The 25814-nt window shown below is 48.7% G+C and overlaps 2 protein-coding genes across 4 annotated transcripts in view; both read left to right on the top strand.

Moving 5' to 3' along the window:
• LOC146060553 (uncharacterized) overlaps positions 1 to 25814 on the top strand; it is a 335594-nt gene that overhangs the window by 179043 nt on the left and 130737 nt on the right. The gene's annotated exons all lie outside the window — the stretch shown is intronic.
• Positions 11184 to 25814, top strand: part of LOC146025478 (nucleolar protein 56-like) — a 50988-nt gene continuing 36357 nt past the window's right edge. Inside the window, exon 1 of the mRNA XM_083155521.1 lies at positions 11184 to 11247. The gene's annotated coding sequence lies outside the window, so the exon portion shown is untranslated. The remainder of the gene's footprint in view (positions 11248 to 25814) is intronic.

Here is a 25814-nt window from a genome sequence, read left to right as displayed (position 1 = left end):
TCCCGGCAACAGGTGCTGGCGACAGGTAACAGAATGGGATGCAGGTAACAAAAGCTGTACACAGGAAATGGATGCTTGGAGGCACGGAGTAACTGTAGCTGGGACACAGGTGTCTGGAAACACGGAGGAGAGACCACGGGAGCACAGGTGTCTGGAAACACGGAGTAGAGACCACGGGAGCACAGGTGTCTGGAAACAATGGAGTAGAGACCACAGGAGTACAGGTGTCTGGAAACACGGAGGAGAGACCACGGGAGCACAGGTGTCTGGAAACACGGAGTAGAGACCACGGAAGCACAGGTGTCTGGAAACACGGAGTAGAGACCACGGGAGCACAGGTGTCTGGAAACACGGAGTAGAGACCACGGGAGCACAGGTGTCTGGAAACAATGGAGTAGAGACCACGGGAGTACAGGTGTCTGGAAACATGGAGGAGAGACTACGGGAGCACAGGTGTCTGAAGCACGGAGCAGGAACAGCTTGTGCACTGGTGCCTGGAAGCACGAGATGACAGCAACCGGGGCACAGGTGTGGATAGCTGGGATATGTGTCAGTGAAGGTGGTCACAGGTGCAGGTAGTCACAGGTGCAGACACTGAGGCATGCAGATGCAGGTGGTCACAGGTGCAGGTAGTCACAGGTGCAGACACTGAGGCATGCAGATGCAGGTGGTCACAGGTGCAGGTAGTCACAGGTGCAGACACTGAGGCACGCAGATGCAGGTGGTCACAGGTGCAGGAACTTGAGCACGCAGGTGCAAGTGGTCACAGGTGCAGTAACTGGAGCACGCAGGTGCAAGTGGTCACAGGTGCAGGAACTGGAGCACGCAGGTGCAAGTGGTCACAGGTGCAGGTGGTCACAGGTGCAGGAACTGGAGCACGCAGGTGCTGGTGGTCACAGGTGCAGGAACTGGAGCAGGCAGGTGCAGGAACTGGAGCAGGCAGGTGCAGGTGGTCACATGTGCAGGAACTGGAGCAGGCAGGTGCAGGTGGTCACAGGTGCAGGAACTGGAGCAGGCAGGTGCAAGCGCTCACAGGTGCAGGAACTGTAGCAGGCAGGTGCAAGTGCTCACAGGTGCATACTGACAGGCCATTATGACAAGACAAATGCACAGGATTGTGACAATTTTATTCTTCATATGAGGATTTCCTATTAGTTTGGTCCTTCCAAGGCCGCACAGAATATGTTATGCCAAATTGATACCAGAATTCTACTGGTATTCCTTTTGGTCTAGCTTTACAAAAAAAAAAGTATAGTTATTTTCCTCAATAAGACCATAAGGAGACATGGTTCCCAGGAAATATGAGTCTGGCTTCCTTTTTGAGAAGTTCCTTGTCCCAATCCCTCTTAGGTATGCCCATCTCAGCTCTGAGCATTTCAAAGGCTTTCAAACCTCTTGGGTTTCCTTGATGGAATCTTAGGAAATGTTTGGCAACTGGGGTAAGGGTTTTGGAATTTTGTCTTAGGAGGTGTTCAGAGAGTATCTTTTTGAGAGATCTTCGAGTTTTGCCTATATAATGTTTAACACAAGGGCACTCCCAGTTGTAGATTACCCCTGCTGTGTCACATGAGATGTACTGGTGGATCTTCCATGTTTTGTGAAACTTGTCAATGTATGAGTTTTGCTGGACCATGATGGAGTATGTTCCACATTTGTAAGGTACTTTCTTGAAGATGGTTGGAGTCGTGTTTTTCTCAAGACCGCTATGTACGAGAGTATCTCTAAGGTTGTGACTTAATCTCGAACTGATATCCACCCTCTCTCCCAGTATTTCACACAGGTTTTCAGGATACCGGGGTGTCTGTTGAGGACACTCTGTAATTCTCGCCATTCTTGCCAAAATGTCCCAATGCAGCGGACCTTATCATGAGCATCCTTGGGTCTAAGGATAAGGAGTTCCCTATCAGTTCTGTTACTTTGATGGCCTTTCGTATAGAGCGATTGCTATATCCCCTGTTTTTTAGCCTCAGACTGAATTTGTCAGCTCTTTCATCATAGGTTGTTTTGTTGGAGCAATTCCTCTTTGTAAGTAGGAATTCCCCTTTGGGGAGCCCTTTTATTACCGGTGGGGAGTGAGCGAAGTCTCGATGGAGTAGTGAATTTGTAGCTGTGCTTTTGCAATATAGATCTGTGGTTATAGATCCATCTTGTTCGATGTTAAGGCGTAGATCTAAATACTCCACCTCTTTCTGGTTCATGTTGTAGGTGAGTCTCAGGTTGAGGTTGTTCTTGTTCAATAGGTCCAAAAATGTAATAAACAGGCCATTCTCTCTCCCATTGTTAGGCTGGAAGGCTGGGTGTAGAAACGTCAGGCGTGAGCCCGTAGCCGGGACCGCCGGTCAGGATGGCCACAGCGAACCCTACACTCTCTCTGTTGGGTTCCTCTGGCAGATGACTGGCCACTGCGAGAGCTAGTGTTCACCTGTGGCCGCCGCGTCCGAAGGAGCGAGTTATGCCCGCTCCAGCCCCGATGCAGCTAGGTCTTATGTAGGGACAAGTGGCCAGCGATCGTCAGAGGTAACACAAAAGGTGACTCTAACTACAGGGCCTAACTGAAATAACACACCCTGACTGCCGGCACCAGGCCAAGGACGGGGACGCGACCGAGTCGCAAACACAAGGGAGATAACACGGGGAATCACCACCATGCAATATAATACAAGACCAAAGGAATCCCCCAAAACAACTGAGGAATATAACCGGAGGAATGCCCTGCCTACTACAGAAAGAGAAAATACAGAATGAGCCCCGCTGCTAACGGAGACCAGCAGGGTCAGTCTGAGAACACAGGGACCTAATCCTAAACAAGGAAATGGCTGAGCAGCCAGAGAATGTAACTGAAAAGCAATAGGCAATCTGCCCACAATAAAGGATAAAGAACAAAGCTCCAATAGGAGCACTCGCGTGATCCCAGGAGGGGGAGCAGAGCGAACGGTGGCAGGGATGCACCAGGACTGAGACCAACCAGGACCGGTGCAAGGCACCGGAGCGCCCCAGGCGAGTCGGGGTGGGGGCGCCCCGGTGACGGGGGGGTACCTGTCCTGCGGCGCTGTGTATTTAAATCTGGCGGCGGAGGCAGCGGGGGTCCCTGCAGTCCATTAGAAATCACGAGCGCTATCCGCCGGACTATGCGGAAGCGCTTCTAGTGTGAAAACACTGGCAGCACGCTGATTGGCTGAGATCAGCGTGCGCCGTGCTGCCAGAGTTTTCACACTAGAAGCGCTTCCGCATAGCCCGGCGGATAGCGCTCATGATTTCTAATGGACTGCAGGGACCCCCGCTGCCTCCGCCGCCAGATTTAAATACACAGCGCCGTAGGACAGGTACCCGGGCGGCACAAAATCCCGCCCTCCAGTGGCCGGCGCCGTAGGCAAATGCCTAGATTTGCCTAGTGGTGGCGCCGGCCCTGAGACCAACAAGACACTGGGAGACAGGGTCTGGGAACAGGCGATGCAACCAGGATAGCTGTCAGAACAAGCTATAACCGGCACCATCTTGCCTGTTAGTATCCCTTTAAAGAGATACTGCAGCCAATGGAATGTCCCTGTTGGGACCAGCCCCCGGCTTCTAATCAACATCAGGTGGCCGAGCGGGCGACTCCCGGCATCCCCTGTTACCAGGCAACCGCTGGGCGGCTGCAGGGGAACGCCGGGAGCTCATACTGTGACGCCCGCGCCGGGCGGAAGTGAAGTCACCCCGCCGGGCGGAAGCGACCGCCGGACGCTCAGCTGAGCTGGGCGGAAGCGCAGTGTGCACCTCCTGTGCACCCGCCCTGGCCGGCAGAGCGTCAGAGACGCTAACAGTACCCCCCCCTTGAGGAGGGGTCAACAAACCCCTACCCCACCGGGTTTGTACGGAAATTCCCGAAAGAATAGCCTCTTAAGGTTGGGGGCATGCAAATCTTTCTCGGGAACCCACGAGCTTTCTTCTGGACTGAAGCCTCTCCAATGCACTAAAAACTGCAGAGAACCTCTACGAAACTTGGAATCAAGTATCTTCTCCACCTGGAATTCCTGCTGTCCCCGTACCACCACCGAGGAAGACCCAGGGTTAATCCTGCGGGGAAACTTTTGTGGGAAGAACACCGGTTTCAGCAGAGAGGCGTGGAAAGTGCTGGCAATCTTGAGGGACTTGGGCAGCAAAAGGCGAAAGGCCACCGGATTAACCCTCTTTATAATACGAAAGGGACCGATATACCTCGGCCCTAACCTTGCCGACTGTTGATGGACTTTGATATTATGGGTGGACAAGCACACCCAGTCACCAACTTTGAATTAGCAAGGACGTCGAGACTTGTCAGCGAACACTTTTTCCTTCAAGGCTGCTTCCTTGAGAGCCTCATGGGTTCTTTTCCAGATAACTCTGAGGTGAGAAACAGAAGAAAAAGAAGATTTGGGGGCTTCTGGTCCTAAAGAATTGGCCCGTGGATGAAAACCAAATACCACAAAAAAGGGCGAAGCTCTCGATGCTGAGTGGTAGGCGTTATTATACGCGAATTCTGCTAATGGCAGAAAGCTCACCCAATCATTTTGCAGTTTGGACACAAAACATCTTAGGTACTGCTTAAGGGATTGGTTCAGTCGATCCGTCTGTCCGTTCGATTGCGGATGAAAAGCTGAGGTTAGACTGATCTTTATTTTGAGAGAGGAGCAAAAAACTCTCCAGAATTGTGCCACAAACTGTGGCCATCGATCTGATACAATATCGGAAGGCAAACCATGAAGCCTGAACACATGTTGCAAGAACAACCCGACCAACTCCTTGGCGGAAGGTAATTGTTTCAGCGCCACAAAATGTGCCATCTTAGAAAATCTGTCAATGATGACCCAGATAACTTGGCACTGAGATGACACAGGTAACCCAACTATGAAATCCATGGCCAGGTGTGACCACGGCCAGGAAGTAATGGATAATGGGACAAGAACCCCAAGGGGCTGGGACCTAGGAACTTTATGTTGGGCGCACACTGGACAAGACAAAACTAATTCCCTAGCGTCTCGTGCCATCCCTGGCCACCAAACTACCCGAGATAAAAGATCTAAGGTTTTAACAATCCCAGGATGACCAGCAATTTTGGAATCATGCAGTTCCGACAATACCCTGCGTCAAAGAGATTCGGGCACAAATGATCGAGAGGCTGGGGTTTGGGCAGGAGCCTGAACTTGAGCTTGACGAATTAAGCCCTCCAATGTCTGATTGATCCCCGCATGAATACAGGATGCTGGCAGAATAGGAATTTTGCTTGTCTTGATCTCGTGTTGGGGAAGAAAACAGCGAGAAAGGGCGTCTGCTCTACTGTTCTTTGAACCAGGTATGTAGGACATAACGAAGTTAAACCGCATAAAGAACAGTGCCCAGCGAGCTTGCCGAGCATTGAGCCTTTTGGCTGTTTCAATATATTGTAAGTTCTTGTGGTCAGTAAGAACTAATATTTGATGAATAGCTCCTTCCAACCAGTGACGCCATTCGTCAAAGGCCCATTTGACCGCAAGCAACTCTCTATTCCCTACGTCGTAATTGGCCTCACCCGAAGAGAATTTTCTCGACATGAACGCACAGGGATGTAACTCCAGAGACTCCGGATCTCTTTGAGACAGAACTGCTCCGGCCCCTACCTCGGAGGCATCCACCTCCACTATGAAGGGGAGATCCGGATCCAGATGTCTCAACACTGGAGCTGAAACAAAGGCCTGTTTAATAGCCTGGAAGGCCTGCTCCACTTGAGGAGACCATTCTTGGTTAGCGCAACCAAGGGCGCTACTATAGAAGAAAAAGAATGGATAAAGCGCCTGTAATAATTGGCAAATCCAAGAAATCATTGGACAACCTTCAAGATAGTGGGTCGGGACCAATCCACGATAGCCTGAAGTTTCTTGGGATCCATCCGGAATCCCTCAGAGGAAATGATGTACCCCAGGAATGATACTTGGGACACCTCAAACTCGCATTTCTCAAGTTTTGCAAACAACTGGTTCTCCCTTAATTTTTGCAGAACTTGCCTCACTTCATTCCTATGCGAGTTCACATTCCGGGAAAAAATCAAAATGTCGTCTAAGTATACGACCACGAATTGACCCAAAAAATCACAGAGGACGTCATTAATAAGGTCTTGAAAGACAGCAGGGGCGTTGGAAAGGCATTACTAGGTACTCGTAATGCCCAGATTGAGTACTAAATGCCATCTTCAATTCGTCACCTTCCTTGATTCCGATGAGGTTGTACGCACCTCTGAGATCAATCTTAGTAAAAATGGTGGCTGCCCTTAATTGATCAAAGATTACCGAAATCAAAGGAAGAGGATACGTGTTTTTCACCGTGATTTTGTTAAGAGCACGAAAATCAATACAAGGCCTGAGAGCCATCTTTTTTCTCCACAAAAAAGAAGCCGGCACTAAGGGGTGATTTTGAGGGTCGGATCAAGCCCTTCTTAAGGCTTTCCTGGACGTACTCTTCCATAGCCTTGGTCTCGGGGATAGACAAAGCATACAACCTCCCTTTAGGCAGAGGAGCATTGGGAATTAACTTGATGGCACAATCGTAGGAACGATGTGGGGGAAGATTGTCTGCTTTTCCCTTCGAGAAGACATCAGAAAAATCTTTATAAGGAGAAGGAATCTCGGAAAGAGACATTGCTGCTTGAACCAACGGGATGTGGACACATTGTTCAGAGCAATAAGGACTCCAACGAGCAATCTCTCCAGAACTCCAATCTATGACTGGGTTGTGTTTTACTAACCAAGGATGACCCAACACGATGGGGACACCCGGGCAAGAGGTCAATAATAACGTAATTTCTTCTGAATGACACAACCCTACGGTAAGCTGCACTAAAGGAGTTTGAAAAGAAATATCCCCGTTAGACAACACATTCCCGTCTAAACCCCGCAGGGTGATAAAACCATTGAGTCTGAGAAAGGGAATACCAAGACTACGGGCTAAAGAAATATCTAAAAAATTTCCTGCAGCGCCACTGTCGATAAAGGCGGTACCAGGAAAATTATTCTCCTGAAAAGAGATACAACAAGGAGCTAATAAAGAATCTTGAGAGGAAAAAAGCTGAAGGCCTAAGTGAACCCTCTCCATGTTCACTTGGCCTGGGCTTTTACTGGCCTAACAGGACAATTGCGGAGAAGATGTCCTTTGCCTCCACAATATAGGCAAAGGCTGGCACTGAACCGGCAGGCTCTTTCTTCTGAGGAGATGCGAGTCGCCCCTATCTGCATGGGCTCTTCGCCGTCCTCGGGGACCAGGGGAACAAACGGAAGTGGACGCACTTGTGCCCCTCGCTCGGACCTTCGCTCGCGGAGGCGGCAGTCAATGCGAATAGCCAACTCCATGAGTTTATCTAGAGAGGTAGGTACTGGATACTGGATTAGGCTATCTTTGATGGCATCGGAAAGCCCACAACGGAATTGACTCCGTAAAGCAGAGTCATTCCAGCCGCAGTCATTAGACCAACGGCAGAATTCTGTACAGTAAGCCTCTGCTGGGTCCCTTCCCTGTTTAAGGGCCCGGAGATGGGTTTCTGCAGAAGCTTCTCTGTCAGGATCATCGTAGAGAAGGCCTAGGGACATAAAGAAACTCTCTACCGTTGCCAAGACTGGACTATCAGCCGGGAGACCAAAGGCCCAGGTCTGCGGATCTCCTTGCAGGAGCGACATTACTAAGCCCAGTCGCTGAGCTTCTGAACCAGAGGACTGAGGTCTAAGTCAAAAAAACAATTTACAACTCTCACGGAAGTTGAAAAAGGCCCTACGATCCCCGGCAAAACGGTCAGGCAAATTAACTTTTGGTTCCAGCACCCCTGGGTCTGGAGATCGGATTCTCTGTTCTTGAGAAGTAACTTTCAAAGATAAATCTCGCACCATCTGAGTCAAACCCTGGACCTGATCTGAAAATGTCTGAGGAGTGGGATTCATTTCTAACTCTGCCTGATTGGTTGCTATATAAAAGGAAATGTATATAACCTGTATGGCCGGTTATAATGTTAGGCTGGATGGCTGGGTGTAGAACGTCAGGCGTGAGCCCGTAGCCGGGACCGCCGGTCAGGACGGCCACAGCGAACCCTACACTCTCTCTGTTGGGTTCCTCTGGCAGATGACTGGCCACTGCGAGAGCTAGTGTTCACCTGTGGCCGCCGCGTCCGAAGGAGCGAGTTATGCCCGCTCCAGCCCCGATGCAGCTAGGTCTTATGTAGGGACAAGTGGCTAGCGATCGTCAGAGGTAACACAAAAGGTGACTCTAACTACAGGGCCTAACTGAAATAACACACCCTGACTGCCGGCACCAGGCCAAGGACGGGGACGCGACCGAGTTGCAAACACAAGGGAGATAACACGGGGAATCACCACCATGCAATATAATACAAAGGAATCCCCCAAACGAATGAGGAATATAACAGGAGGAATGCCCTGCCTACTACAGAAAGAGAAAAATACAGAATGAGCCCCGCTGCTAACGGAGACCAGCAGGGTCAGTCTGAGAACACAGGGACCTAATCCTAAACAAGGAAATGGCTGAGCAGCCAGAGAATGTAACTGAAAAGCAATAGGCAATCTGCCCACAATAAAGGATAAAGAATAAAGCTCCAATAAGAGCACTCACGTGATCCCAGGAGGGGGAGCAGGGCGCACGGTGGCAGGGATGCACCAGGACTGAAACCAACAAGACACTGGGAGACAGGGTCTGGGAACAGGCGATGCGACCAGGATAGCTGTCAGAACAAGCTATAACCGGCGCCATCTTGCCTGTGAGTATCCCTGAAAAGAGATACTGCAGCCAATGGAATGTCCCTGTTGGGACCAGCCCCCGGCTTCTAATCACCATCAGGTGGCCGAGCGCGCGACTCCCGGCGTCCCCTGTTACCAGGCAACCGCTAGGCGGCTGCAGGGGAAAGCCGGGAGCTCATACTGTGACGCCCGCGCCGGGCGGAAGTGATGTCACCCCGCCGGGCGGAAGCGACCGCCGGACGCTCGGCTGAGCCGGGCGGAAGCGCAGTGTGCACCTCCTGTGCACCCGCCCCCGGTCGCCGAGCGTCAGAGACGCTAACACCCATATGATGATCATGTCGTCTATGTATCGAAGCAATAATAAAACATGCTCTCATTCCCACCACCCCAGGTACAGGTTCACATACGTGGGGGCACAAGTGCTCCCCATCGCGGTTCCCTGTACCTGGTGGTATAAGTGGTCTTCGCATACGAAATCATTTTTGGTTAGTACGAAGCGCAACAGTTTGATAATAAATTCATTGAGGGGTACTTCACTGTCCATGCTTTTAAAATATTTTGTGGCTTGTATGCCGAATCCATGGATGATGCTAGTGTACAGATTCTCAATGTCACATGTGATGAGCCATGAGTTGTTATTCAGAATGATGTCCTGATTTTTGTTGAGTACATCCATGGTACCAGAATCCAGAAATATGATGGTAAAATGATGATGTATTTTCTTAGATAGAAATCCACAAATTTGCTTGTTTTCTCAGTGAGACGATGGGCCTCCCAGGGGGATTCTTCTCACATTTGTGAACTTTTGTTAATAGGTATATGTCGATTTTGACACTGTCTTAACCTCCAAACATTCACAGTGTGTCTTGGTAATGGTGCCGTCCTTTTACCGCTTCATTTAGCATCTCTTGGTATAGTTCCATGCAGTCATTGTTGGGATTGAAAATCTATTTTTTGTAACAGGACCTATCTCCCAATTGTTGCTGTAGCTCTTTTGTGTATTTCTTGAGACCACGGGACAACACCCCCCCCCCCTCCCTTATCAGTGGGTTTAATTATTGTATCATCCCATCCTTTGATTTTGCCTAAGGCATTTCTCTCCTGTATGCTCCGGTGGTCACTGCGGCAAAAAAAGTCATTCTAAACGCCTGGATAAAACCACACCTCCCCACAGTGACGGAAGTTGAAACTTTATTGTTAAAATACATGTTTTACAATAGGTAGGACACCCTCAAAAATGTCACCGTTCCTACATCTCGTTTTTATAAAACATGGGGCCCATTTATTGATAGACCAGCCCCACAGAAAGAAGACTTTTATAGAGTATTCGGAAATCCAAGCAGCTCGCTCAACCCAACGACATAAATGTCAGAACAATTCATAATAACATATCTCCCAGCATGCCCCTCTCCAGGAGGACACAATGCTCTGCTCCTGTACTTCCCTCTTGGTGTATGATTGCCAGCACCTGTGGTGAAGCACCTATCGGGTTGGGATCATTTGGCCTATTGCATTATGGTAGAAAGTCATTAGGTCGAATCCATTAGGTCGACATGCTAAAAGGTCGACATGACTCTAGGTCGACATGGGAAAAGGTCGACATGATTCTAGGTCGAAAGGTCATTAGTTCGACAAGGTCATTAGTTCGACATTGTCTATGTCGACATTCACAAGGTCGACATGGTGTTTTTCACTGTTTTTTTACCTGAATGTCAACACAGTCGACATGGACACAGTTTAAAGTGCACTGCATCCCCTCGCATCGCTCGCTGCGCTCGCAATGCGTCGGGCACGGTGCCTCGCTACGCTCGGCACACTATTTTATTCTCCCACCACGCCCTAGTGGATGGTAGGGCATGAAATACCGCCTGTCGGCACATGTTGGCTCAAAAAACAGTGAAAAACTCCTTGTCGACCTTGTGAATGTCGACATAGACAATGTCGAACTAATGACCTTGTCGAACTAATGACCTGTCGAACTAATGACCTTTCGACCTAGAATCATGTCGACCTTTTCCCATGTCGACCTAGAGTCATGTCGACCTTTTAGCATGTCGACCTAATGACTTTCTACCATAATGCAATAGGCCAAATGACCGCATCCCCACCTATCTCACCAATTAACCTGTTCAACACAGGTGATGGTAATCCTACATGAGACGGAAGTGCAGGAGCAGAGCATTGTGTTCCTCTAGGAGAGGGCAATCTTCTGAGGTATCATGAATGCAATAAACATTTGGTATGACTGATGCACTGTTGGAAGCCCCCACCCACATCTGTTATTTTTGTCTTACTTAAATTCACCTCTTTTTTTTTTTAAATCGAGAAATAGCATTTGTTTATATATATATATATATATATATATATATATATATATATATATATATATATATATATATATATATATATATATATATATATATATATATATATATATATATATATACACGAAAACAGAGTGCCGCTCGGGTGCGTGGTCCCGTTCGCGGCAAAGCGGAGTTCTTTGCGTGCATATAAGGTAGGACATTGTCTCTGTTATTTGTTAGCCTTGATGAAAATGCCCTAGTCGGCATTGAAACGTTGTTGATTTTTGCTACATTAAATATATTGGATTATCGTCAAGTCTTTGGAGTGCCACTCTGTTTTCGCTTGTATCTACCCACATTGACTACGGTCCTCCAGTCTGCGTGATCATAGAGAGTAGAATAGTGGTTGCAACAGAGCTATAGGTTCATCTCTCGCTGTGTGATTGGTAGCGTTAACTGTCACTCAGGAGAGTGCTGCTGTATGATTGGCTAAGGTGAGTGTCTTCTCAGGTTGGTGCCGCCCCCATGTGATCGGCTGCGCAGTGAGGAGAGGAGACAACGAGGGCGCCATGGTAAGTGCTGGCAACCGGGTAGTGTGTGAGGGGAAGCCGCCGGGAGGATGTGTTCTCTGTATGCCGGCAGCAGCAGGGTCACACCGCACGGCTCCGGGTCTCCGTTATTAATGCACTGTGTGTAATACTTCCGGTATAACTGCCTGCAGCCAATCCTCTCCCTTCCTGTATCCCGTACTGACCCTCTACACCCCCATATATCCTATACTGACCCTCTACACCCCCTTACTGACCCCATATATCCTATGCTGACCCTCTACACCCCCTTACTGACCCCATATATCCTATACTGACCCTCTACACCCCCTTACTGACCCCATATATCCTATACTGACCCTCTACACCCCCTTACTGACCCCATAAATCCTATACTGACCCTCTACACCCCTATACTGACCTCATATATCCTATAATGACCCTCTACACCCCCTTACTGATCCCATATATCCTATACTGACCCTCTACACCCCTATACTGACCCCATATATCCTATACTGACCCTCTACACCCCCATACTGACCCCATATATCCTATACTGACCTTCTACACCCCCTTACTGACCCCATATATCCTATACTGACCCTCTACACCCCCATACTGACCCCATATATCCTATACTGACCCTCTACACCCCCATACTGACCCCATTTATCCTATACTGACCCCATATATCCTATACTGACCCTCTACACCCCCATACTGACCCCATATATCCTATACTGACCCTCTACACCCCCATACTGACCCCATATATCCTATACTGACCCTCTACACCCCCTTACTGACCCCATATATCCTATACTGACCCTCTACACCCCCTTACTGACCCCATATATCCTATACTGACCCTCTACACCCCCATACTGACCCCATATATCCTATACTGACCCTCTACACCCCCATACTGACCCCATATATCCTATACTGACCCTCTACACCCCCATACTGACCCTCTACACCCCCATACTGACCCTCTACACCCCCTTACTGACCTGCTACCCCCCGTACTGACCCCATATATCCTATACTGACCCTCTACACCCCCATACTGACCCCATATATCCTATACTGACCCCATATATCCTATTCTGACCCTCTACACCCCCATACTGACCCCATATATCCGATACTGACCCTCTACACCCCCACACTGACCTGCTACCCCCCGTACTGACCCCATATATCTTATACTGACCCGCTACACCCCCTTACTGACCCCATATATCCTATACTGACACTCTACACCCCCTTACTGACCATATATATCCTATACTGACACTCTACAACCCCATACTGACCCCATATATCCTATTCTGACCCACTACACCCTATACTGACCCGCTACACCCCTTACTGACCTAATATATCCTATACTGACCCGCTACACCCCCATACTGACCCCATATATCCTATACTGACCCACTACCCCGTACTGACCCCATATATCCTATACTAACCCCATATATCCTATACTGACCTGCTACCCCCCGTACTGATTCCATATATCCTATACTGACACACTACACCTCCTTACTGACCCGTTACACCCCCTTACTGACCCCATATATCCTATACTGACCCACTACACCCCCATACTAACCCGCTACACCCCCTTACTGACCCCATATATCCTATACTTACCCTCTATACCCCATACTGACCCGCTACACCCCCTTACTGATCCCATATATCCTATACTGACCCACTACACCCCCATACTGACACATTAAACCCCCTTACTGACCCCATATATCCTATACTGACCCTCTACACCCCCATACTGACCCGCTACCCCCCGTACTGACCCCATATATCCTACACTGACCCGCTAACCCCTGTGCTGACCCCATATATTCTATGCTGACCCCATATATTCTATACTGACCCCATATATTCTATACTGACCCACTACACTCCCGGCCTTACTGACCACATATATCCTATACTGACCCTCTACACCCCCATACTGACCTGCTACACCCGTACTGACCCCATATATCCTATACTGACCCTCTACACCCCCATACTGACCCGCTAGCCCCCGTACTGACCCCATATATCCTATACTGACCATCTACACCCCCATAGTGACCCGCTACCCCCTGTACTGACCCCATATATCCTAAACTAACCCACTACACCCCATACTGACCCCATATATCTTATACTGACCCGCTACACCCCCTTACTGACCCCATATATCCTATACTGACACTCTACACCCCCTTACTGACCCTATATATCCTATACTGACACTCTACAACCCCATACTGACCCCATATATCCTATTCTGACCCACTACACCCTATACTGACCCGCTACACCCCTTACTGACCTAATATATCCTATACTGACCCGCTACACCCCCATACTGACCCCATATATCCTATACTGACCCACTACCCCCGTACTGACCCCATATATCCTATACTAACCCCATATATCCTATACTGACCTGCTACCCCCCGTACTGATTCCATATATCCTATACTGACACACTACACCTCCTTACTGACCCGTTACACCCCCTTACTGACCCCATATATCCTATACTGACCCACTACACCCCCATACTGACCCGCTACACCCCCTTACTGACCCCATATATCCTATACTTACCCTCTATACCCCATACTGACCCGCTACACCCCCTTACTGATCCCATATATCCTATACTGACCCACTACACCCCCATACTGACCCATTAAACCCCCTTACTGACCCCATATATACTATACTGACCCTCTACACCCCATACTAACCCGCTGCACCCCCTTACTGACCCCTTATATCCCATACTGACCCTCTACACCCCCATACTGACCCGCTACACCCCCTTACTGACCCCATATATCATATACTGACCCTCTACACCCCCATACTGACCCCATATATCCTATACTGACCCTCTACACCCCCTAATATCCTATACTGACCCTCTACACCCCATACTGAACTGCTACACCCCCATACTGCCCCCATATATCCTGAACTGACCCACTACACCCCCATACTGAACAGCTCCACCCCCTTACTTACCCCATATATCCCATACTGACCCCCAACCCACGTACTGACCCCATTTTCCTATACTGACTCACTACACCCCTTACTGACCCATATATCCTATACTGACCCACTACACCCCATTCTGACCCGCTACCCCCCTTACTGACCCCATATATCCTATACTGACCCACTACACCCACTTACTGACCCCATATATCCTATACTGACCCTCTACACCCCATACTGACCTGCTAAACCCCCTTACTGACCCCATATATCCCATACTGACCCCATATATCCTATACTGACCCACTACACCCCATTCTGACCTGCTACACCCCCTTACTGACCCCATATATCCTATACTAACCCACTACACCCCCTTACTGACCCCATATATCCCATACTGACCCTCTACACCCCATACTGACCCGTTACAACCCCTTACTGACCCGTTATATCCTATACTGACCCCATATATCCTATACTGACCCTCTACACCCCCATTCAGACCCGCTACACCACCTTACTGACCCCTTATATCCTATACTGACCCACTACACCCAATACTGAACCGCTACACCCCCATACTGACCCCATATATCCTATACTGAGCCGCTACACCCCTTAATGACCCCATATATCCTATTCTGACCACTACACCCCATACTGACCCGTTACACCCCCCCCTTACTGACCCCATATATCTCATACTGACCCGCTACTTCCCTAACTGACCCCATATATCCTATACTGACCCACTACACCCCCATACTGACTCCATATATCCTATACTGACCCTCTACACCCCCATACTGACCCGCTACACCCCCTAACTGACCCTGTATATCCTATACTGACCCTCTACACCCCATACTTTCCCTCTACACCCCCTTACTGACCCCATGTATCCTATACTGACTCGCTACACCCCCTTACTGACCCTATATATCCTATACTGACCCACTACACCCCCATACTGACCTGCTACACCCCCTTAATGACCCTATATATCCTATACTGACCCTCTACACCCCCATACTGACCCCATATATCCTATACTCACCCTCTACACCCTTATTCTGATCCGCTACACCCCCTTACTGACCCCATATATCCTATACTGACCCGCTGCACCACCTCACTGACCCCATATATCCTATACTGACCCACTACACCCCATACTGACCCGCTACACCCCCTTACTGACCCCATATATCCTATACTAGGTATGGCCATCGACGATTCGGAATCATCGATGGTTCATGGCCGATGTGGAATACTTTTGCCATTCGATTTGGGAGAAACAGATGGTTTCCCTCCGTCGATGGAACAGCAAAACGATGTCTTGCTTTTTTTTCCCAAAGTGCCGGGACACGGTAGATACTAAATTGTAGTGGGCTAAAGGACCTTCCATACCCAGGGAGAATGGCCGGGGGGCTTGCTCCCTCACTATCCACGCCACAATTGGTTGCCTTTAGTAACCAGGTGGCGAGCGGAGCGAGCCACCTTGCCCGAAGCGCGGTGAGCGTCAGTTTGGGACCCTTCTTCTGCCCTTGCTCCTCCTCTCTCCACCCCCTCTCCTCCCCGAGTTTCTTTAGCCCACTACAATTTAGACCTAACCGCTGGGACACTGAGCATAGCTCGCCCCTGACAACCGCAAAGCCCCGCCCCGTGTCTTGATTGGCCCATAGGCCAATTAATCAAACACAATGGATGACCATCGGTATGTAAACATATTGATGGTCATTCATTGCATAGTTTAGCACTATCGATGGCCAGTTGCAGAATTGGCATCGATGGCGATGTCCATCCCTATCCTATACTGACCCTCTACAGCAGCGGTGGGGAGCCTCCAGCCCGCGAGCCGTATACGGCCCCTGGAGCCGGTCTTAGTGGCCAGCCCACCCGCCCGACGTCTGTACGAGTCAAGTACAGGGGAAATCTTGAGAGCTACCGACCTCTCGCGATATTTCCCTGTATGAGACTCCCTGCACAGCCGCCGGACCACACAGACCGGCGACTTGTAACCTGTGGCAGCTGTCGGAGCGTGGGACGGCTGCCGCAGGACGTTTTTTAAGTTTTTTTTTTTTTTATGGCACCCAAGGCATTATGCCTCAATGCAAACGGCCCATGGACCCCAAAAGGTTCCCCACCACTGCTCTACACTCCCATACTGACCAGCTACCCCCCGTACTGACACAATATATCCTATACTGACCCTCTACACCCCCATACTGACCCGCTACCCTCCGTACTGACCCCATATATCCTATACTGACCCTCTACACCCCCATACTGACCCGTTACCCCCTATACTGACCCTCTACACCCCCATACTGACCCGCTACCCCCCGTACTGACCCCATATATCCTATACTGACCCTCTACACCCCCATACTGACCAGCTACCCCCCGTACTGACACAATATATCCTATACTGACCCTCTACACCCCCATACTGACCCGCTACCCTCCGTACTGACCCCATATATCCTATACTGACCCTCTACACCCCCATACTGACCCGTTACCCCCTATACTGACCCTCTACACCCCCATACTGACCCGTTACCCCCTGTACTGACCCCATATATCCCATACTGACCCTCTACACCCCCATACTGACCCGCTACTCACTGTATTGACCCCATATATCCTGTACTGACCCCATATATCCTATACTGACCTGTTACCCTCCGTACTGACTCCATATATCCTATACTGACCCTATATATCCTATACTGACCCTCTACACCCCCATACTGACCCGCTACCCCCCCGTACTGACCCCATATATCCTATACTGACCCTCTACACCTCCATACTGACCCGCTACCCCCTGTACTGACCCCATATATCCTATACTGACCCTCTACACCCCCATACTGACCCGCTACCCCCGTACTGACCCCATAAATCCTATACTGACCCTCTACACCTCCATACTGACCCGCTACCCCCATACTGACCCCATATATCCTATACTGAGCCGCTACCCTCTGTACTTACCCCATATGTCCTATACTGACCCTCTACACCCCCATACTGACCTGCTACACCCCTTACTGACCCCATATATACCTTTCTGACCCCATACTGACCTGCTACACCCCCTTACTGACCCCATACCGACCCGCTACACCCCTTACTGACCCCATATATCCCATACTGACCCGCTACACCCCATACTGACCCCAAATATCCCATACTGACCCGGTAATCCCCCTTACTGACCCCAAATATCCCATACTAATCCGCTAAACCCCTTACTGACCCCATATATCCCATACTGACCCATACCGACACGCCACACCCCATACTGACCCCAAATATCGCATACTGACCCGGTAATCCCCCTTACTGACTCCATATATCCCATACTGACCCGCTACACCCCATACTGACCCCAAATATCCCATACTGACCCGGTACTCCCCCTTACTGACCCCAAATATCCCATACTAATCCGCTACACCCCTTACTGACCCCATATATCCCATACTGACCCATACCGACACACCACACCCCATACTGACTACAAATATCGCATACTGACCCGGTAATCCCCCTTACTGACCCCAAATATCCCATAATGATCCACTACACCCCCTTACTGACGCCAAATATCTCATACTGACCCGGTACTCCCCCTTACTGACTCCATATATCCCATACTCACCCGCTATGCTCCCATACTGACCTGGTAATCCCCCTTACTGATCTGCTACACCCCCTTACTGACCCCAAATATCTCATACTGACAACTACACCCCTTACTGACCCTCTACACCTCTATTAAATTGCACCCCCATACTGACCTCATATCCCATACTGACCCACTACACCCCTTACTGACCCCATATGGTGTTCATTCTCGCACCTGCCATATTTAAAAACCCATGGAGTTCCTCTTCCCTGCCTGGGGTGTCGCTGTCTGCTGTGGTGTTTCTAGCACAGATCTGGTTTGTATATCAGTGCTGATATACAGACCACACTGTGCTAGAAGCACTACAGCAAACAGCAACACCTCAGGCAGGGAAGAGGAACTGCATGAGTTTTCAAATATAGCGGGTGCTAGAATGAACACTACCCATATATCCCATACTGACCCCATATATCCCATACTGCCCCCATATATCCCATAGGGCGGTTTCACACACTCCGGCTCCTGCCGGACAGCAAAATCCCGCACGGCCAGGAAGACGTGCCGTGCACAGTAGTTGTGACTGGACACTATTGTGTCCATTCACACGGGACGGCCACGGCCCGGCCGTCCGGTTGCAGCCGGATCCCGCCACTGGAAGGGATGGCTGCCGGGCTATGGCCATCCCCTCCATTCTAAACTGATGTGTGCAGCACGGCTTCCTGGCCGTGCTGGTTTTCGCCGCCCGGCAGGAGCCGGAGTGTGTGAAATAGCCCTTACTCACCCACTACATCCCTTTACTTAGAAACATAGAATTTGACGGCAGATAAGAACCACTTGGTCCATCTAGTCTGCCCCTTTTTTAAACAGGTTACCTCAAACCATATTTGATGCTTATTTCTTTGTAAGGATATCAGCTATCAACAATAAAAGGTCTGCTATCAACAATAAAACCAGAGCCTTTAAATTCTATAAAAATTACTTGAATGAGGAGGCGTTCGCAAAATACAAAGAATCAAACAAAACTTGTAAAGGGGTAATCAAAGCAGCTAAAATATTATATGATTTATTATATGAGTGCATAGCCACTGAAAGCAAAACCAACCCAAAGAAGTTTTTTAAATACATAAATATTAAACGTTTAATTAAGGAAAACATAGGCCCACTAACTGATACTAGTGGAAAAAGTGTTACTGAGGACAAGGGAAAAGCAAAACTGTTAAATGAGTTCTTCTCATCAGTATTTACTAAGGAAGAGCAGACTGTGGAACGAACATTTACCACAAACGGGACAAATAAGCCAGAACTCATTGTGGATTTCACGCCGAAGGAAATAATACTGAGGCTAAGCAAACTCAAAACAAATAAATCACCAGGGCCAGATGGGATTCATCTGAGGGTATTAATGGAATTAAGGGATGAACTAGCTACCCCCCTACATTATATCTTTAGCAAGTCACTATCGTCAGGTATAGTACCAAAAGATTGGAGAATAGCAGAGGTAGTGCCAATATTCAAAAAAGGAAGATCCCGCTAATTACAGACCCGTTAGTTTAACATCAATTGTGGGTAAACTATTTGAAGGATTTTTAAGGGATGGTATCCAGGAATATTTAGATCATCACCGTCTATTCAGTACTAACCAACATGGGTTCGTGAAAAATCGTTCATGCCAAACTAATCTAACTTCTATGAAGAAGTTAGCAAAAACCTCGATAATGGAAATGCTGTAGATGTGATTTTCCTAGATTTAGCTAAAGCATTTGATACTGTACCACACAAGAGATTGATTAATAAAATGGAGAACCTAGGATTGGGTGAAAATATCTGCAGATGGGTAGGGAATTGGCTATGTAATAGAGAACAAAGCGTGGTTGTGAATGGTGCCGTATCAGATATGATACCGGTACTAAGTGGAGTGCCCCAGGGTTCGGTTTTGGGGCCCATTTTGTTTAACATTTTTATTAACGATATTGGGATAGGGTTATTCAGCAATGTATCCATCTTTGCGGACGATACAAAACTTAGCAAAGTCATCAAATCATCAGAAGATGTCACCATGCTTCAAAATGATCTTGCAATTCTAGATGAGTGGGCAAAAAAATGGAAGATGAGGTTCAATGTAGATAAATGTAAGGTTATGCACCTTGGGAGACACAACCAGTGTGCAAGTTACAACCTTAGCGGAGAGGAACTGGGTAATTCCATACTTGAAAAGGATCTAGGAGTCCAAATAGACAGCAAACTAGGATGTAGTGCCCCTTGTAATGTAGCTACAAAAAAGGCCAACAAAATTCTGGCATGTATTAAGAGGGGAATGGAAACTAGGGACTCAAGGGTAATTGTGCCACTATATAAAGTATTGGTGAGACCTCACCTAGAGTACGGAGTACAGTTCTGTGCCCCACACTATAAAAAGGACATCATAGAATTAGAAAAAGTCCAAAGGCGAGCAACAAAGCTTATTAGTGGAATGGAGAATTTAAGCTACGGGGAGAGATTAAGCAATTTGGGACTATTTACATTAGAAAAGAGACGTTTAAGGGGGGACATGCTCAACATGTACAAGTATATCAAGGGCCAATATAAGGAACTGTCACACACCCTCTTTTCTACTAGAAAGGAATCTAGGACGCGAGGGCATGAGTATAGATTAGAAGAAAAAAGATTTCATTCAGCTAGTAGAAAGAATTTCTTTACGGTCAGAACAGTCAAACTCTGGAACTCTCTTCCCAGAGAGGTGGTAACGGCTGGCTCATTAAATGCGTTCAAGGCAAAGTTGGACAAACATTTACTGGAGAAAAACATCCATGGGTACAAATAAGAAATATAATTTGTCTGTAAAATACCAGAACCTACCAAATCAGCAATGGATATCTATACCAGGTTGAACTAGATGGACGCAAGTCTTTTTTCAGCCTTACCTACTATGTAACTATGTAACTAATATGCCTATCCCAAAGCATGTTTAAATTGTGCTACTCTATTTCCCTCTACCACCTCTGATGGGAGGCTATTCCACTTATTCCACTAAGTAATTCTTCCTCAGATTTCCCCCGAATCTTTCTCCCTCTAGTGTCAGTGCATGTCCTCGTGTTCTGCTGCTCCTCTTCCTGTGAGGAATGTCTCCCACCTGTACCTTCCTCCCTCTAGTGTCAGTGCGTGTCCTCGTGTTCTGCTGCTCCTCTTCCTGTGAGGAATGTCTTCCACCTGTGCCTTCCTCCCTCTAGTGTCAGTGCATGTCCCCGTGTTCTGCTGCTCCTCTTCCTGTGACTAATGTCTCCCACCTGTACCTTCCTCCCTCTAGTGTCAGTGCATGTCCTCGTGTTCTGCTGCTCCTCTTCCTGTGACTAATGTCTCCCACCTGTATTTTCCTCCCTCTAGTGTCAGTGCATGTCATCGTGTTCTGCTGCTCCTCTTCCTGTGAAGAATGTCTCCCACCTGTACCTTCCTCCCCCTAGTGTCAGTGCATGTCCTCGTGTTCTGTTGCTCCTCTTCCTGTGACTAATGTCTCCCACCTGTACCTTCCTCCCCCTAGTGTCAGTGCATGTCCTCGTGTTCTGCTGCTCCTCTTCCTGTGAAGAATGTCTCCCACCTGCACCTTCCTCCCTCTAGTGTCAGTGCATGTCCTCGTGTTCTGCTGCTCCTCTTCCTGTGAAGAATGTCTCCCACCTGTACCTTCCTCCCTCTAGTGTCAGTGCATGTCCTCGTGTTCTGCTGCTCCTCTTCCTGTGACTAATGTCTCCCACCTGTACCTTCCTCCCTCTAGTGTCAGTGCATGTTCCCGTGTTCTGCTGCTCCTCTACCTGTGACTAATGTCTCCCACCTGTACCTTCCTCCCTCTAGTGTCAGTGCATGTTCCCGTGTTCTGCTGCTCCTCTTCCTGTGACTAATGTCTCCCACCTGTACCTTCCTCCCTCTAGTGTCAGTGCATGTCCCCGTGTTCTGCTGCTCCTCTTCCTGTGACTAATGTCTCCCACCTGTACCTTCCTCCCTCTAGTTTCAGTGCATGTCCTCGTGTTCTGTTGCTCCTCTTCCTGTGAAGAATGTCTCCCACCTGTACCTTGTTAAAGCCTTTGATATATGTGAAAGTTTCTATCATGTCCCCCCTTTCCCTTCTCTGCTCTAAACTATACATATTAAGATCTTTTAGTCTTTCCTGGTACGTTGTGTGATGTAGGCCATGCACCATTTTAGTTGCCCTTCTTTGTACAGTCTCAAATGCAGGGGTGTCCAAACTTTTGCGACAAGGGCCAGATTTGGTGAGGTGGCAATGTGTGGGGGCCGACCATTCAGCCTGACATTTTTTGAATCATAAATCACATCAGAATGGTCCTTCACTCTGCCCCCATTCACTTTATGTCCCCCAGTGTGCCCCCATTCACAGTATGTCCCCCAGCCTGCCCCGTCACTGTATATTCCGCTGCCTGCCCCCATTCGCTGTATGTCCTCCACTCTGCCACCTTCACATTATATTGCCTTGCCTGACCATCCTTCTCTGTATGTCCCCCAGCCTGCCCCTCCTTCACTGTATGTTCCCCACTTTGCACCCATTTACTCTGTCCCGTAGCTTGCCCCCCCCCCCCTTCTCTGAATGTTCAGGGGTTGGATGCACACTCACCCGAAAGCCACCAAACGCATCTCACTGTGGCGGCCGGCACCTCCTCACTGCTGCAGACAGCAAGCTAAAGGCATGCTCACCGGGACCCCACCTTACGGTCCTGTGCTGTGCATCCTGCATCTGTTGCTCCGCCCACTTCTGGCTGGAGGCTGCGGGCCACTTGAAATGATGGCACGGGTCGCAATTGGCCCCTGGGCCTGACTTTGGACATGCCTGCTCTAATGTCTTTATATCCTTCTGGAGATATGGCCTCCAGAACTGAACACAATACTCTAGATGAGGTCGTACCAATGACCTATACAATGGCATTATTACTTCTTGCTTCCTACTGCTGATACCTCTCCCTATGCAACCAAGCATCTGACTTGCCTTCCTCATTGCTTTGTTACATTGCCTACCTGCCTTTAATTCCCCAGAAATAGTGACACCTAGATCCCTCTCTTCCTCAGTAGTTTCCATTATAGTGCCATTTATACTATATTTAGTCTTTGGATTTTTGAGACCCAAGTGCATGATTTTGCATTTTTTGGAATTAAACTGTAGTTTTTATGCTCTTGACCATTCCTCTAATCTACCTAGATCATCAATCATTTGTTTTATCCCTCCTGGTGTGTCTACCCTGTTGCATACCTTTTGTGTCATCTGCAAAAAGGCACATTTTACCCTTAATTCCATTTGCAATATCACCAACAAAGATATTAAAAAGCACTGGTCCAAGTACAGATCCCTGGGGTACCCACTTGTAACCAGTGTTCCCTCTAAGCTGTGCGCGTGTGTGCGTGCACACAACTCGACGAGCGAGCGCACAGACATTACAACAGAGCGCACAAAGCAGCAGTGGTCCCTTTTTGCAGTTGTGGACTCAATTAATGTGTGTACATTGTGTGCTGTGTTTTGAATGTTTAAATGTTAAATATCATTTCTCTTTCAATGGTCCTGGTGACACAGCTTCACATTGGGGATGTAGGAGGGTCCGCAGGAGCCAGGCACCTATCCTAAAGCTTTTGGAGGGTAGGCTCCTCCCCTACTGCATCCCAGATTCCTCAGTTCGTGTTAGGTGCCCACTGGAGTGGGTGCTATTCTAAAGGGCTGCTGGAGCAGCCGAAGGAGTAGAGTTAGTTAGGGTTTTTATTATTTTATTAACTTCTACACTAGCTAGGTAGGCACAGTGTGAGGATTCTCATTAGTGAATCCTCACACTGCTAGCGCAGCAGGAGCTGACAGAAACGAGTCCTGTCAGCTCACTGTGCACGAGGGAGACGCTGTCTGGCCTCCCTGTGCAGCGCTTACAGCTTCTTTTAAGAAGCTGCCTGGGCTCCGGAGCGCTCTGAAACCGGCTTCACGCTAGGTGGGGATCATGGGGGACAGGCGCTCCGTGATGGCGGCGGCCATTTTCTGCGGAGCTTACACACTGAGCTCCTGATATGAGAGGACAGCAGTGTTGTTACAGGCATGTTCCGAGTGGTCCCCAGCTGAGGGGGAGATACTGGAACGAGGAGATCCTACAATGGGAGCGGCTGTCTGGGGGTAGTTGGCGCCAAAAGTCACAGACCCCGTAGCAGCAGGGACTTGGTCCCTTCCCTCACTCTGTTTTGGCGCCATTCAGAACGCTTGCAGCGGAGCTGAGCTGGCTTACAGATCCTGACAGAGTGATTGGATTTCCTGGGCTTCGCTTTCCCCATTCTGAAGACTACAGAAAGCTAAGTGACTGAGTACACTGTATATAATGTATGTACATTTAATGCTGTGATTGTGTTATTGAGAACATCATGTCTGAGCAACAGTCTGTGGTTTTGGGGGAGGGAGCCTTTAATGCATTGAGCGCTTGCAGTGGTTGTACACTGAAATTTGTCCCTAAGGGGGGCTTATGTATTTGTTGCGCTGCTGTGAAACCCATGGGGAGTGAACCCCAGAGGGTAGTGCATCGGACCTTGCGAGGGCTAAGTCCCTGAGACAGGTCGGAAAATGCTTTGGTGCATTACTGGACAGGCAAGAGTGATGGCTGGTAATTTCCCTAGACCAGGGCCATTCTCTCAGCAGTCCGTCCAGCTCTTTACCTCGGACCCAGACAGATCCTGACTTCTACAAGTCATGCAGGATACTGCTATGGGAATCAGCAGGTTTAAATTACTTGCTTGACAAGCTTTATGGTTATTCTGGGGGGACCCCTAAAAGGTCTTATTCAGTGCCATTATTAGCTGCTGATGAGGAGGGAGAGTACACAGACATACCCTGGGTTCAGGGTGATGTTTCTGAAGAGTCCTCACCCTCTGGGGTGGAGGATTTGATTACTGCTGTAAACAGGCATTGAATTTGTCTGTGAAGAAAAAAAAAAAAAAAAAAAACTCCTGCTAAGGTTGTTTTTAAGAGACAGCGTGAGGGAAATGATATCTCTCTGCAGACAAGGGTTTACAAGATTTATTGGAAAACCCCTGACAAAAGGCTTTGGATGCCTAATAGATGGTTAAGCCTGTATCCTATGCCTGAGGATCATGCAGACCTCTGGGAAAATGTTCCAGTGGTAGAGGCTTCTGTGGTATACTTGTCAAAAGCCACTGTGCTACCAGTGCAAGCCTTCAAGCAAGCAAGTCTTCTGATTGGCTTCAGTCTGGGTCCCTAAGACAGTGACCTGTGCTCTAGTTGACATACTGTTTTTTGTTTGTTGTTACTAGGCAGAGAAGTCTAATGCTGCTGCAGAAATGTGATTCAGGCTGAGCAGGAAGCTCTCAAAATGGCTGCCAGAGTTTCCTCAGTGTCTGGAGTGCCAGGAGAGTGCTCTGGCTTATAGCTTGGAAGGCAGATAACAAGTCTAAAAAGGCTTAGAGGCATTAGCTTTTAAAGGAAAGCTGTTATTGGTTTACAACTGAAAGAGATCAATAAGCAGGCCACAGGTGGAAAAGCACTTTCCTGCCTACCCCTGCAGCCAAGCAG

This window comes from Crinia signifera, chromosome 1 (genome assembly GCF_055691185.1).
Source record: "Crinia signifera chromosome 1, ASM5569118v1, whole genome shotgun sequence".
NCBI classification, from domain to species: Eukaryota; Metazoa; Chordata; class Amphibia; order Anura; family Myobatrachidae; genus Crinia; species Crinia signifera.
Note: the sequence above shows the minus strand (reverse complement) of the source record. Positions and strands in the feature narration are given on the sequence as shown.